The following is a 13,330-nucleotide window of genomic DNA, read 5'->3' as shown; positions in this document are numbered from 1 at the left end:
ATAGTACACAAATCAGTTTCGGTTTACGTCGTGCCCCGTTACTTTCATTTTGTGTGCGCCGCGTTTGGGTGTTTTATTCATCCTTCATCCACTCGTGTACATTCTGCAACATCAAGCACCCGCCGATGCCTATCTGCGCGCCGCATGCTTGCGATGCACTTTGGCTTCTTACCTCTTCGACGCGCGCTTCTGACTTGCTTTCCAGTCGGGCCGATATCGACATATCCCATACGCGCGGCAGGTTATGGGCTCGTAATATTCTGTGCCCGGCACCACCCGAGCAGATTGAATATTTTATATGGTCGGACGGGCCCGCACCAGTCAGCTGGAATCGAGGAATCCGCCCTTGACGACCTCCGGAGACCTCGGCGTTGCGTACAAGCATAATGGGATTGCCACGATTGCATAATGATGAATGCGTGTAATAATATTTGGGTTTGGCGTCGGAAATGTTTGGCATCTGCGAAACTTTTCCGCCGATATTAGAAATTAGTTTCTCTCCCCATGTGTATTATATTTATAACCGAAGGGGACCTTTCTAGCAGTTATAGAAATTGCATAAATCACAATTTATTGTTTGCATTTGAGACTGATTTCCCTCCAAACTGTCAAAATGAAATCCCTGACAAAAGTGTGGTTATAATAGCTTAAAATAGCGATTAAGATTATTCTCGGTAGCTCTAAATCCTTCTAGTTAATTATGATGACTGTTTTCATTGATTTTCAGAGATTTATTAGACATTTAGTGCTCGTGCAGAGTTTAGCGGCGTTTAATTGAACGTGCGTTAAAACACAGACGGATTTTATCATTTGTAAGTTATTGCCGTCAACGTCGGTCGGAAAAGTTTTCGTCTTGCCAGCGCAGAATATCAATAAGACATTAGTGCGGTCGTTACATAACCGCGGCGGTAATAAATTAAACAATTAAAGAAGCTTTAACTAGGACAAATCTGCGCGGCTTATAATGCAGACTGCGCGCGCGGGAAGCTCGTAACTTACTTAGGTACAAACACAGCGCGTCTTAGGAACTTGTTATGCCTTTCCAATAAAGTTGCATCAAAGTTTTGTTCGCCTAGTTTACTGCGTGTACGGCAAGACAAGAATGTTGTCCGCAAGGGACCTGCTTGTTTTTCATCAGCTGCGAATTATATGAAACAATAAACTGTCTTGTTAACCGTTAACGCATTGTTTAAGCACTTGTTGCGAAATTAATTGTTGGGCACGTGATTTATGCCTGCGTGTTAAAAGATACAGTATTATAACTTCAAAATTATGTTTTTTATTGTTAGAAAATGATTTTTTTTACTTTTTCCTTAAATGCGCGACTTTTCCACGGTTTTGAGGCATAAAAAGTGTACTTTATACACGGTCGTGACTAAAGTACTTTAGTCACGGGTTTTAGCCACGGGCTTGATAAATCTCGTGGCAAAAACTCTCTCTTAACAACTTAATATTTAATTTCTATCAAAGAAAAACAGAATTTTTTGTTGTTTTTCATTCTAGGAATGTAAAATGAATAACTGGTTGCCTATGCAAACAAAAAACATTGCCTACGAGTACATAGAAAGTTCGATAACTCTAACTCTAAGATAAAAACCTAGTAGTAAATTCCAATTGATCTCTGGAATGTTCGCCTTTTGTTTTCGAAGATTTGATTAATTTATACGCGACGTCAGGGGATCGATAATAGACGTCTTTGTTGGCTGTGCTGTCTCGCCGCGCGTTTTCCCCACATCTTAAATATACACACATAATGATATTTTTTCTCTCATCATCCCGTGGGCGCGCGTGCTTCTTCATTAATAAACGAGCGCCGGTCGTCTGGTCGCGCGTCTCGTCTCTTGGTTTCTATTTCTGTGATTCCAATTTCGTTCATTTCGCATCTCGTGCGCCACAATCGGGAAACCTCCGTCAGAGAGATTCTACGATTAGATAAAATATTTACGCGGCGTTTAGGCGCTCTGTCCTGCGTCGTGCTCTTTCTGGTCACGACTGCATCAACTCGCAACATCTGCGAAATGAGAATAACTACAGTTAGGTGGAGATACGGGTTGTTCTTGAAAGGCTGCGCGTCGTTAATCATCGCAAATCTCTCAAAAACGCTAAACATCATGTTACTGATATATTTAGAAAACCTAACCTCACTTTTTAGGTGTTTGACGATTGGTCTATACAAGATGGCGTCGACTGTTTGATTTTTTTAAATTTTTTTGGGTGTGAAGTGTCTTGCATTGACCTAGAGCGAGTTTCACATGCCAGGTCTCCTCTTCTTCAATGACTGCGGACGACGTGAATGAGTTTTAACTGTCGTGTAGCCGCCTGAACATACAAGCACTCCGGCTTCGCTTTTTCATGCTTCTCCGCGTCGCGGGTCTTTATGCATAAGCACCGGACCGCTTTCATGTAACCAGCCGCACACACACACACACCAGCAGCACACCTTGTTGTGCCTGTTTGAGTTTGAGTATTGAAGAGGAATGCGCCCGCTCGCTTTTTTCAATTCCGCCAGGTAAAAGGGCGCCAGCTTGACCACAGCGCTGTTGGAAGATGCCGGGGCATAGGGAGCATGAGACACCTGAGACGTCGGGCCGCGTCGGCTGTCTTGTTACAAGAAAGAAAGTCTTGATCAGCGCGCTTTTTACCACGCCTGGGTGCTAACACCACGACCTGCCTTTACATCTCCACACATATACACACACACAGTCGTATTATCATCGTGTTGCAAGCGAGCGTGCATTTTTCACACAATTACAAAGCACGAAATTACACGAATTATCTTACACGTTGGATAATTACGCGCGATTACAATTTGTACCTACTCGTTTCAACTCGTGAAATTGATGCTCTTATTATTGGTTTATCTGAACGCTTCGCAGCAAGTGCAGACAATTTTACCGCAGGTGAAATAAGCATATTAAATCGGAATAGTCGGTTAAATATTATTTGGAGAAATAATTGAAAAATGTTTTTTTATTATGGTGAAAATAATTAATTTAAAAATAATTTTTGGTAGTTGGTTGTTTTTAAGTCGTGAAAATTGCAATTTTCTTCAATTTATCTAATGGAAAATAAAGGTGCATCCCATAGCGCATAAATTAAATCGATGACAGCGAAATTTAACGACGCTGGAGCATAAAATTATTACGACTTTACGATGCCATCTGCGCCGAAATGCGCAATGTTGAAATTTCAATTTCAATGACATGACACCACGCTGACGAACATCTTTTCGTTCGGCGCCCGGAGTTTTGAATAATTGCTCGTTCGGCAAGCAGTGTCGTAAAGTTGTGCCAGTGCGGGCCAACTATTAAAATCGCGCTATTTAACCATCCGGAATGCGACTATATTCGAATCTCAAACTTATGCAAAACTTAAATTCTCATCTAATTTTAATGCAAACTTTTACTTTGTTATTCTTTGGAGTAACAAGTGAATTTGTGTTGTTTCGGTTGTTTTGAGATCAAATTGCGATGTGCGCGTACTTGTGGGTATTTTTAGCGCGCCGGTGAACCGAAATACATTTCGGTGTATTCCCGACATTGGCAAGAATAACGCGCGCCGCACATCATGTTGCACCTTCCCAAATGTATCCGGGACTCAACTAGCCGTGTTAAGTGGTTTATGCGCGAGTTCAGCGCAGCTGATTTTGCGACCCATCGACGCGGAATATCAATTTAACGCCTGCAAATTGCAATGGCGCTTTATGCGCGCACATAAAAGTGTCGTGTGTGGCGGGCCAAAATACGAACAACACGCATCACCAAGATTCGAGAATAAACAGCACACAAAGACAATTTTTAAAAAAACAAATTTTTTAAATTTAAAAGTTTAAATTGATTTTTTTTTTAGATTAACTTCAATGATGATGATTTTTATTAAATACTAGCTGTTGCCCGCGACTTCGTTCCGGCAGTATTTAATAAAAATGTAATTCGTTTTTACTCTATTGTTCTAGACATACTCGTAGTGAGAGTCAATTCTATCAATAAGATTACTTCACTTCAGCGCGCCATCTCGAATTCAACTATTTAACTATAACTATGATTGAATCTCAATGTCAAATTTTATTCTATAGAAAAGAGCTGTTTTGAAGATTTTCCCGGCAATTATTCGAATTTTTCTCACCTTTTATACCTTCCCTAGACCTCCACGAATAATTCAAGACCAAGATAAGATAAATCCGTTCAGCCGTTCTCGAGTTTTAGCGAGACTAACGAACAGCAATTCATTTTTATATATACTGCTTTAACCATTAACGAGCAATCATTATTGTGATTTTTAAATGCACGCAATTAAAAAGGCCAAGAGTGATTTGCGCTCCGCTTGAGATAATTGCCGCTTAGGCGACATTAGAGTTTTAATTACTAGCGCGACAAATAAATCGCGATTGGTTGCGCGTCGGGGCGCCGGCGAGGATTTCTAATACACAATGCGATCTTTTCTGCAGCGCGCATCGACGACGACATAAATAAGCAAATCGAGCGCGCGCCCAGCAACAAGAGAACAAGAAGCACGCGGCCGCGGAGCTTTAATACCAGAGTACCAACGCTGAAAGCCATTGGGACAGCATAATACACTTTTCGATTTAAATATAGAATTTATTCGTTTCTTGAACGGACGTGCGTATGTTGAACATGCATTATTTATATTCGCAAAGGGTTAGGATTACTTTAGGATCTTCCATGAGTTGTGTATGTATTTGGTGCAAAATGTATCAGTTTTTGCGCGAGCTTCATTCCGTGGCTAAAGTCCGTGACTAAAGTACTTTAGTCACGATTTTGGTCGTCCGTGTTTAAAGTATCACTTTTAAATGAACAATTTTTTAAAAAATATTAAAATTAATTCTTAATAATTTTTATTTTTTATTTAATTCGTAAATTATGTGCTGGCTGCTGTTTGGCAATTTATTACCTTATTGAAAAATTACTACCCGCCTGATACGACGGCGGGTATGTTGTGCACGGTCGATGTACACAGAAAAGTACTCACAATATGTGTACGACATGCAAAGCCAAAGGGGGTTCTTGTAGTCATACTCGAATGTCTAGCCAGTATCTTTTCTGTGTACTTTTATCAATATACAGTTTAATTGAAAAAATTTTGCAAAAAAAAAAACAAAAAATATAATTTACCTACACATGTTTTTCATTTTTTTAAATTTTATTTTGCGTACGGTTATAGATACTATACACTTATCCAAGGACAAGAAGTTAATTAGACCGCTAAATCTTATCTTAGCGTATTTTCAAATTAATTACGCGTATCGAGCAACGTTCGACTCCACCTCTGCCGCTTTGCATGCGTGCGCGGCGCGCACTTTTATTTATTCTCCATCGGTCGGTTGCGTTCATAAACTCGTAAACTCTCAAACTTTATGGATAGATTGGAAATTCCTCGCCGCTTCTTTTTCGCACATAAATTGCGGTGCGCGGCGGCGCGTTGCTCTTTAAAATATTGCGCTCACAAGGCGCAGAAAAACGCGCGCGCGCTTGAGATAAAATGTCTCTGTTTGCGAGCGCGCCGGTTTGATTTCCACACAAGGCTCCGCGCCGCCGCCGCTTATGGTCGCGAGCGGGTAATCTTTTAACCCGCCGATTTTGTGCGCAGCGCATTTTTTCGTGTCTTTCTAAACGCGGTGTGTGATACTCTTCTTAGAAGCATGCGATGTGATGCGCTAGCGACGAATTTTATTTTTGCATCGAATTCTTGCGTCTTTATACGGTTTTCCACATAACTTACACACAAGAAGGAAATTCCTATATACGGGGTGTTTTCAATTAGCACTTAAGTAGATATGAAGTACTTAGTTGCTTGGAAATAGTTGAGTTTAGTGTCGATAAGATTGCATTTCGTCTAAAAGCGGAAAATGCAACCGATATGGAAATGGAACGCTGGTAAGCAATGGAAAACAGGTGCACCAGCTGCGCACGCTCCAATCCATCATTGCGAGCGACACGTCGCGAATGCACTTCGCATTTTACGGCTTGCTCCAGCCAATTACTTAAGGACTTGCAAAGTTAAATTCACTTAAACTTAAGTAGTCTTTATTTTTGTTTGTTTTTTATTAAATGCTTGTAAAAATTACACAATTAATAGCGTGTTGTATTGTAGATGGTTGTCATTGTCGCATGTTGCGATGCGATCGGATAAAATTTAAATAAATCAGCGGGTTTCGAAAGGTTTCGCCCGCGACGCCAGCCAATCGTTTGATCTCGGCGCGTCTGCGGTGCATTTCTGCGTGGTGCGTTCGCGTTTTCTCACCGTTTTCCAGCAGCGGCGGTGCAGATAGGCGCGCGGACGATAAATTATCGATTTATACGTATTTAGTCGGCTCGCATCGGACTGAATAATAAATAATCTCTGACCTGGGCATGCGAAAGCCTTCGTCGTGCACATTTCAATCCCCGCGACCTGTTTGAAGCGCTTGAAGCTTTGGAATTGCCTCTCCATATCGAGGTTTAGACTTAGACATTATACAAATTGTTTTGTTTTAAAAAATTCTTTAAACGACAAAAAATATTTTCATTTTTAGCAATTACTAGCTGTTGCCCGCGACTTCGTTCCGGCAGTGTTTAATAAAAATGTAATTCGTTTTTACTCTCTTGTTCTAGACATACTCGTAGTAAGAGTCAATTCTATCAATAAGATTAGCAATTTTTATTTAAAGAAATTAATTATATAAAGTTTTGTCAATAATGCACTTCAGCGCGCCATCTCGAATTCAACTATTTAACTATAACTATGATTGAATCTCAATGTCAAATTTTATTCTATAGAAAAGAGCTGTTTTGAGGATTTTCCCGGCAATTATTCGAATTTTTCTCAACTTTTAAACCTTCCCTAGACCTCCACGAATAATTCAAGACCAAGATAAGATAAATCCGTTCAGGCGTTCTCGAGTTTTAGCGATACTAACGAACAGCAATTCATTTTTATATATATAGCGTAATTTATGTACATGTAATTAGCATTTATAGCAATCCATGATAACACTAGTGTCCTGCACGACACCGTGCGCGCAATTTCTTCGACGCAGGAGCGCGGGACGATGCGCCACGCGCTGCTCCTGCCGTTCGCGCCGCTTGTCTACTGCGCCTCTATCCGTTTCTAGCAGGCCACAGCAGGCTGCGTGCTGCTCGCCGCAATCAGTCAGTGTACGTACGCGGCTCGCAGCGCACGTCCGTCGTTCGTGTCGATTCTTCATAATACGCACAGCGTTGCGGACGCGTTCTCATCACAATCTCAAATCGAAAACACAAAAAATAAAAACAAAACAAACGAATCTTGAAATCTAAAAATTATATAAATGTGCGTGATTCACATGAATCACATGTTCGGACTATGAAAGCATGGCGGTGCTAAACACTTGAATATATAGTTGAATACGTAGATAAATAAAATTTGGTGTGAATATAGCCAGTGATTGTTGAATGTTGTTGTCTGTAACCAGTCGTCTTCTATGTGTGCATAAACACGTTTCGCGATAAGATAAAAGCTAAAGATTTAAAACGTTGAAGTTGTGTAGTTGTGAGAAACTTTTGGAAGAAACTTGTTAGAATGCAGCACCATCCCGGCTCGTGGTACCTGCCGTGGGGGGTGCCCCTGCAGAAGATGGTCGCCGTGCCCATTCATCATCCCGGAGGACCTTTGCATCTCCAACCGCCAGCTGTTCATGTACAGCCGATGCTTGCTGGTCTGCCGGCCCCGCTTGCAACTTTGCGCACATTTGTTGCTCAGCCAACCATGCGACAACCACAAAGAAAGGTATAAGATAAAATTTAATTAAATAAAAAGAATATTTTTCGATATTCATAATATTAAAATTAAATTGGCTGAATTTTTACGATGCTATTCCGAGAATGTTTATTAAATCCTTACATGCGTTGCATGTTTTAAAAATACGTAATAATAGTTGATATATTAAGCGGCTTTACTCGGGCGGGCGCAGAGCAGAGGGAAGAACTTCATCGTCATCGCGCCCTTATTTGGGTTTTATACTCGGTTTGCTTTACTACGTGCCGCCGCCGCAGCGCGTCTTTATTAATCGCTCTCCGCCAGCCCCCGCATGCTTTGCATCCAATTTGGGGCAGGCTTCGGTTGTTTAGTTGATGGCACCCGCCGCCATCTCATTCTTCTTTCGCAAGATGTTCCGTTTGCCCCTCGTAAAATGACGCCGAAGGTGTGCGATGAAAATTTTCGACGTTTTTCGCTATAAACTTCGCGGAATGCAGGAAACTGTAAATGAGCGAAATTGGCAAAGGATATAACACGTAAATAAGGGTTGCAATGTGCATTGTAACATAAAAAACGAAGTAACACGAAGAATTTGCAGTGAATAATCAAATATTTATGCGCGTTTAGTTTTATACAATTTGTTTTTATTTTACTTGAGTCGCATGGTGTCATTATACTTACATGTCGGTAATTGTGGCTGGGGACATTAAAGGAAGACACGAGGACGATTCTCTCTACAAATTGCTTTATAATGATTATTGCGGTGAAACAGGTCGAGGAAAACGTCATCTACAAATATGTGTAATTGTAATTATATTTTCCTGCATCACAAGAACTTTAAAACCGTGTTTCTCGTATTTAAAAGAACGCCTGATTGATCATTGATTGACTGGATGTTTATTTATCTGGTCGGTATGCTCTCGTTTGCTTCCAATTGGAAATGTAAAGGCGTCAGCACGCTTTTCAGTGATTCAAAATTTAACGCTACTATTTTAAGGCATCCATTCATCAAATTACATTTTAATTTCCACGCTGAAGTTGTTCCTTAAATATTATGTAAATATATAAGTTGAGGGGAGTTAAAATTGTGACAAATTGATGCGTTTAATGTGGTGCATGGCTTTCATCCTCAGAGGTGATTAATTTCCTAATTAGGTAGCCGCTTAGCGTCATCAGGCAATTATCGTCGCAAGTTGTACGAATTTAAGAGGCGTTCAACTTCGCCCGGAAGATGTGCAAGCTATAAAGATGTCACGGCGTGGAGAAACTAAAACTTTACTAAAACTTCATTAAGTAGACGATTTTTTAAGTATAGATTAAAAATTGGTGCAAAATTCTTTGAAACTTGACAGTAAATTGATAAATTTTAAGATTTTGGATTTTTTGTTAACTTTTAGCTCATTTATTGTCTTCAAAGTCTTGGGAAAAATTTTTTTTCATTGTCTAAAAATACAAACACAAAACCTCTTCAGCTGATTAATAATCTCTGTCCAAGATTAGCCGCGCGCAACTGTTGCTCGATGACGCTTTTAAGATTTACTATTCGGTGTGTGCTCATGTGTTCATTATGTCGTGTCTCGAGGCGAACAAACGGACAGAGGAACAGCCGCATCCTATTCTGTTTCACCTCCGCATATTTAGAGTCTAAATTTACACCTCGATTTACTTTTCCGAGCAGCAGCTCCACTCCCAGTGTCTGACTCTCTGACATCACTTGGGCGATGCGTGGTGGAAATCTCGACTCGCTTGACAAAAGAATTAAAACGTGCCGCGCAACACACCGAAATAGTTGGCAGACATGCACCTTCAAAAACCCTACGAAATGCTCTCAAATATTCAGATGCATGCGCGGACTATTATAACTGATGTGTGTTCCTCTCTTGCGAGTCTAGTATTTTATGCTAATAGAAATAGAAAGAGTCAAACGAAACATTCTCGCGTGCGCGCAGCCACACGCATGGATGGGTGGTTAGTGTCTATTATTATTTTTAGAATTACATGTGTTCTGATGCTGTGTGGAGGCAAAGCATTAAGTTTTACGGTTTCGGCGAGTTTTGTCGAGATTTATGATAATGCCAAGCGGAAAAAATGGCTAATTTCTGTTTGTTTATAAAGTACTGTAGTCACAGAAGAAGTAACAATGAAGTAGAATGGCGGGAAGTTTAAAATGGCTGAAAGTATAGTCTATGGAAGTATAGTGTACAGTCTCCATAGTGTTGTCAATTGGATTTGATGTTGACGTAGCTGTCGGTAATACAGTGTGATAATACAGTGTGATGGTACTATAGTACTTAGGTTTGAGCTTCATTGCTGGAATGCTAGATGGCGTTAATGTAGTCAAATAGCCAGATGCAGAGGTATTATTGGCTAAACAATTTCTTTATTTTATTTAAAAATAATTTTTTATTAAATAAAAGTAGCCTATAACCATTCGGGGACCACTAAGAATATGTGTACAAATTTTCATGATGATCGGTTAAGTAGTTTTGCGTGAAAGTGTAACAAACATCAGGACTTTCGCATTTATAATATTAGTAGGGATTTAACGGAAAATTGCATTGCGCATCGTTAAGTCACATTAAAACACGTTGAAAAACATAAAAATTCAATTATCCGATCAATTTGTTTTAGTATCGGTCTGAAAGTGATTTATTCAGGTATATTTAGGGAATTAGCACACGATAATTACGTTTGCACACTTGAGCGCCCGCTAAGCCATTGACATTACGTTATGGCGTCACTAAATCAACTTACTTAAGTAAAGTCTCTTTCGGTATTACTTACGCTTTAGTTTAAATTATAATTAAACTAAACTGCATTGTGTAAGCATAAGTAAGTTGTAAGTTTGCGTAAAGTCTATGTCTCTTCTAACATACGACTAAGTAGACTTAAGCGTGGCGCGCTGTCGTAATTACAAGTGACTTAAAAGTTCAAACGGAAAACGGCAGGTAAATATTGGTGATATTGCCAATATTTCACTGCGAGTGCACTCACGTCGCCGGCCATAAATCACCGCTCGTATCATAAATCAAAATGCACCAAACATTGAATAAGGACAAGGTTTTAAGTGCTTATAATGTTTTAAGCTCTTTTCATCTTGTACTTGTAGTTTAATTGTTATAAATTTCGTCTTGTATTAATGCGGTTCTGTTTTGCGCGCAATCCAATTGCGTCACTTGACGAAACACGATCTGAATTTGCCGGTAACAATCCGAAACTCAAACTCAAACTCAATTTCGGGGACGTGTGGGAAATCACATTAGCATAACCAGCACCATCTGGTGATGAATAGTTTAGAACAAGTCGTGTTCGGGTTAAATGTTTGAGCTGACTGCGATGATAAATGACGTGATATTTATTATTAACACGATTTTTTTATAATGGTTTTGGATTTGGGTTCTTTGTGAGGCGTGTGTATCAATTTCATATTTATGCGGTGCATTTGGTGCATTTTTCATTTTTGTTTCGTGTGTGCATCACATGCGATACGCCCGCCCGGGATCGATAAATTATAAATTGTCGTGTCCACATTAGTCGACGCTTTTTCGCTCCGAAAAATGGCAAAAATGTGACCGATATACATAGAGATAATCTACTCAACGTAATAATGAGTAAAATGACTTGAATTCGCTTGTTGTTCTTTGATAACGCTGGAAATTGAATATTTTTATTTTAAATATTAAAAAATGCATGCACGGAATTATTCCGCGTGTTTCAGTTACACAATGCGCACATGAATGCATACAAATATATTTTATTTTAGATAAATATGTTTTGATTTGCGATTGTTTACATACCAAGTGTATACGATAAAAAAAATTAAATTATTTTTATTTTTTGCATAAAATCGTAACATGCAGCAAATTAAAGTGAAAATTAAAATTGAAATATTTGTTACCTGTGAATATAATCGAATAAATCTTGGTATAAATGATGAATGTCCATCCGCGTATCCATGTCGCGCGAATAATAATTTCGTGACATTGATCGAGTTAGTCCAAAATTAAACAGTCACAATAAATGAAACGAATGTCACAGCATTTTATTGTCGCGCAGTTTAATAGTTTTTGAAACATGTTGTCCGCACGGGGGTGAATTCAATTCGATTGATTAGTTGCATATTGATTCGGAAATGAAAAGGTATAAACATATAATTGATCTTGAACTACATATATGCATACATAAGTGAATTAAGTGGCAAGATGTGAAAAACCATCTGCAATACACTTCAGACGTCAGCCAGGAATAATTGAAACTTTTGTTTCGAATTAACGTATTAAATATTCAAGGTTTTCTGGTCGGAAAAAAATATAATTCAGAAACAAAGGGTTTTATTTGATGTTTTATGCTTTGTTAGTAATATGCGAGAACATGTGTAATGCATATTCTAATAAGTCGTAAACGTATAAATATTTTCTGCATCGATGCAATACGATCACGTAAAACATCGATTCTATTACGATTTTAGCGTTGTTGAAACGCCAAAATAACCCGTAACGTGTTTCCCTGAAAACCAAAACCACAACAATTTGATTTAAGCTTTTATTGGCAGTAAAAATATGCATTCTTAGTTGATTTGCAAAAATTACGCCGGGAATTGCATGAATAAAACCGTCGGAAAAACAAATACATTTTTAATTCGATTGCTGACAGATAATTGCTTGTTTTCGAGACTTCATGAACGAGATAATAACGCGAATGATCAAGAAGCACAACAGTTATGGCCGCTTTAATCGACTGTAAACGACAATTAGACGGAGAATTATTCGATGATGCAATAAATGTCGAATTTATAGTTTCGTAGAAAATTAGAGAATATAATCCGAAAATAGAATTGTGACAAGTGCGCGACTTGAAAGAGACAAACACTTCAAACAAAATCACGCGAAATAAAAAACGCTGGGTTTAACATCAATTTGTTTATTATTTATCCTTGACTACAACAAAATAGATCAAAGGAATAGAAGTTGAGCTAAATACAATTTCAGCGTTTCAAACGCGTTTGTTTTCTGACGTTTAACCTGAATAGAAATTTAAAAATTTGCTACGAAATAAAATTAATTTTCAAGGTTGTCATAAATTGCGTAATTTTTTATCAGAAAGGTTAATTAATTACAATTTATTAGTAAATTGCATTGTGGACTCAATTCTACTGGTGTCATTGATGTGGTTTTTTGGCCAAGGTTAGACTAATGCACTCATATTCACATTTTTTGAATACGTGAACATTAAAACTAGATTTTGTCAATACATAAACTCGAGGTTTCTAGTTTTTGCCCGATCGACATTTCAAAGTACAAATAACAACCAGTTTGGTATTTTTTGTCGGTGATTTTATTCATGCTTGGTTGAGAATAAAACGAAATAATCGCATGGCGTCAGATGTGACTCTTTAAATCTTGTCTTGTCCGTAATAAGAATGAGCGCATTAAGTCAGGTTGGGCCTGGCAATGCGTGCATAAAATATGCGTGAATTCGGCAATTTATTTTCGGTCTGCTGACCTTATAAACGAAACGCAACGCAGACGACGATTATGCAACGACGGCTCGGCCGAGTTTTACTTGGATTTCGCTTGTGTCGCGGGATGATCTCTAC

At 38.8% G+C, this 13,330-nt stretch overlaps 1 protein-coding gene across 3 annotated transcripts in view; it reads left to right on the top strand.

Moving 5' to 3' along the window:
• The window catches only part of LOC135795732 (extracellular sulfatase SULF-1 homolog), a 33,727-nt gene that overhangs the window by 3,369 nt on the left and 17,028 nt on the right, over positions 1 to 13,330 (top strand). The window contains exon 1 of one of the 3 annotated variants that reach the window (XM_065307504.1): positions 9,966 to 9,984. The exons of the other annotated variants lie outside the window; for them this stretch is intronic. The gene's annotated coding sequence lies outside the window, so the exon portion shown is untranslated. Of the gene's footprint in view, positions 1 to 9,965; positions 9,985 to 13,330 lie in introns of those variants that run through there. 3 annotated transcript variants of the gene reach the window in all.

Source organism: Atheta coriaria, unplaced genomic scaffold, assembly GCF_025399875.1.
Source record: "Atheta coriaria isolate IRGN ID8LTWV9N9 unplaced genomic scaffold, Caltech_Dcor_3.1 hic_scaffold_7_pilon, whole genome shotgun sequence".
Classification (NCBI taxonomy): Eukaryota; Metazoa; Arthropoda; class Insecta; order Coleoptera; family Staphylinidae; genus Dalotia; species Dalotia coriaria.
The sequence above is the reverse complement of the archived record's forward strand: the minus strand, read 5'-3'. Positions and strand labels throughout refer to the sequence as shown.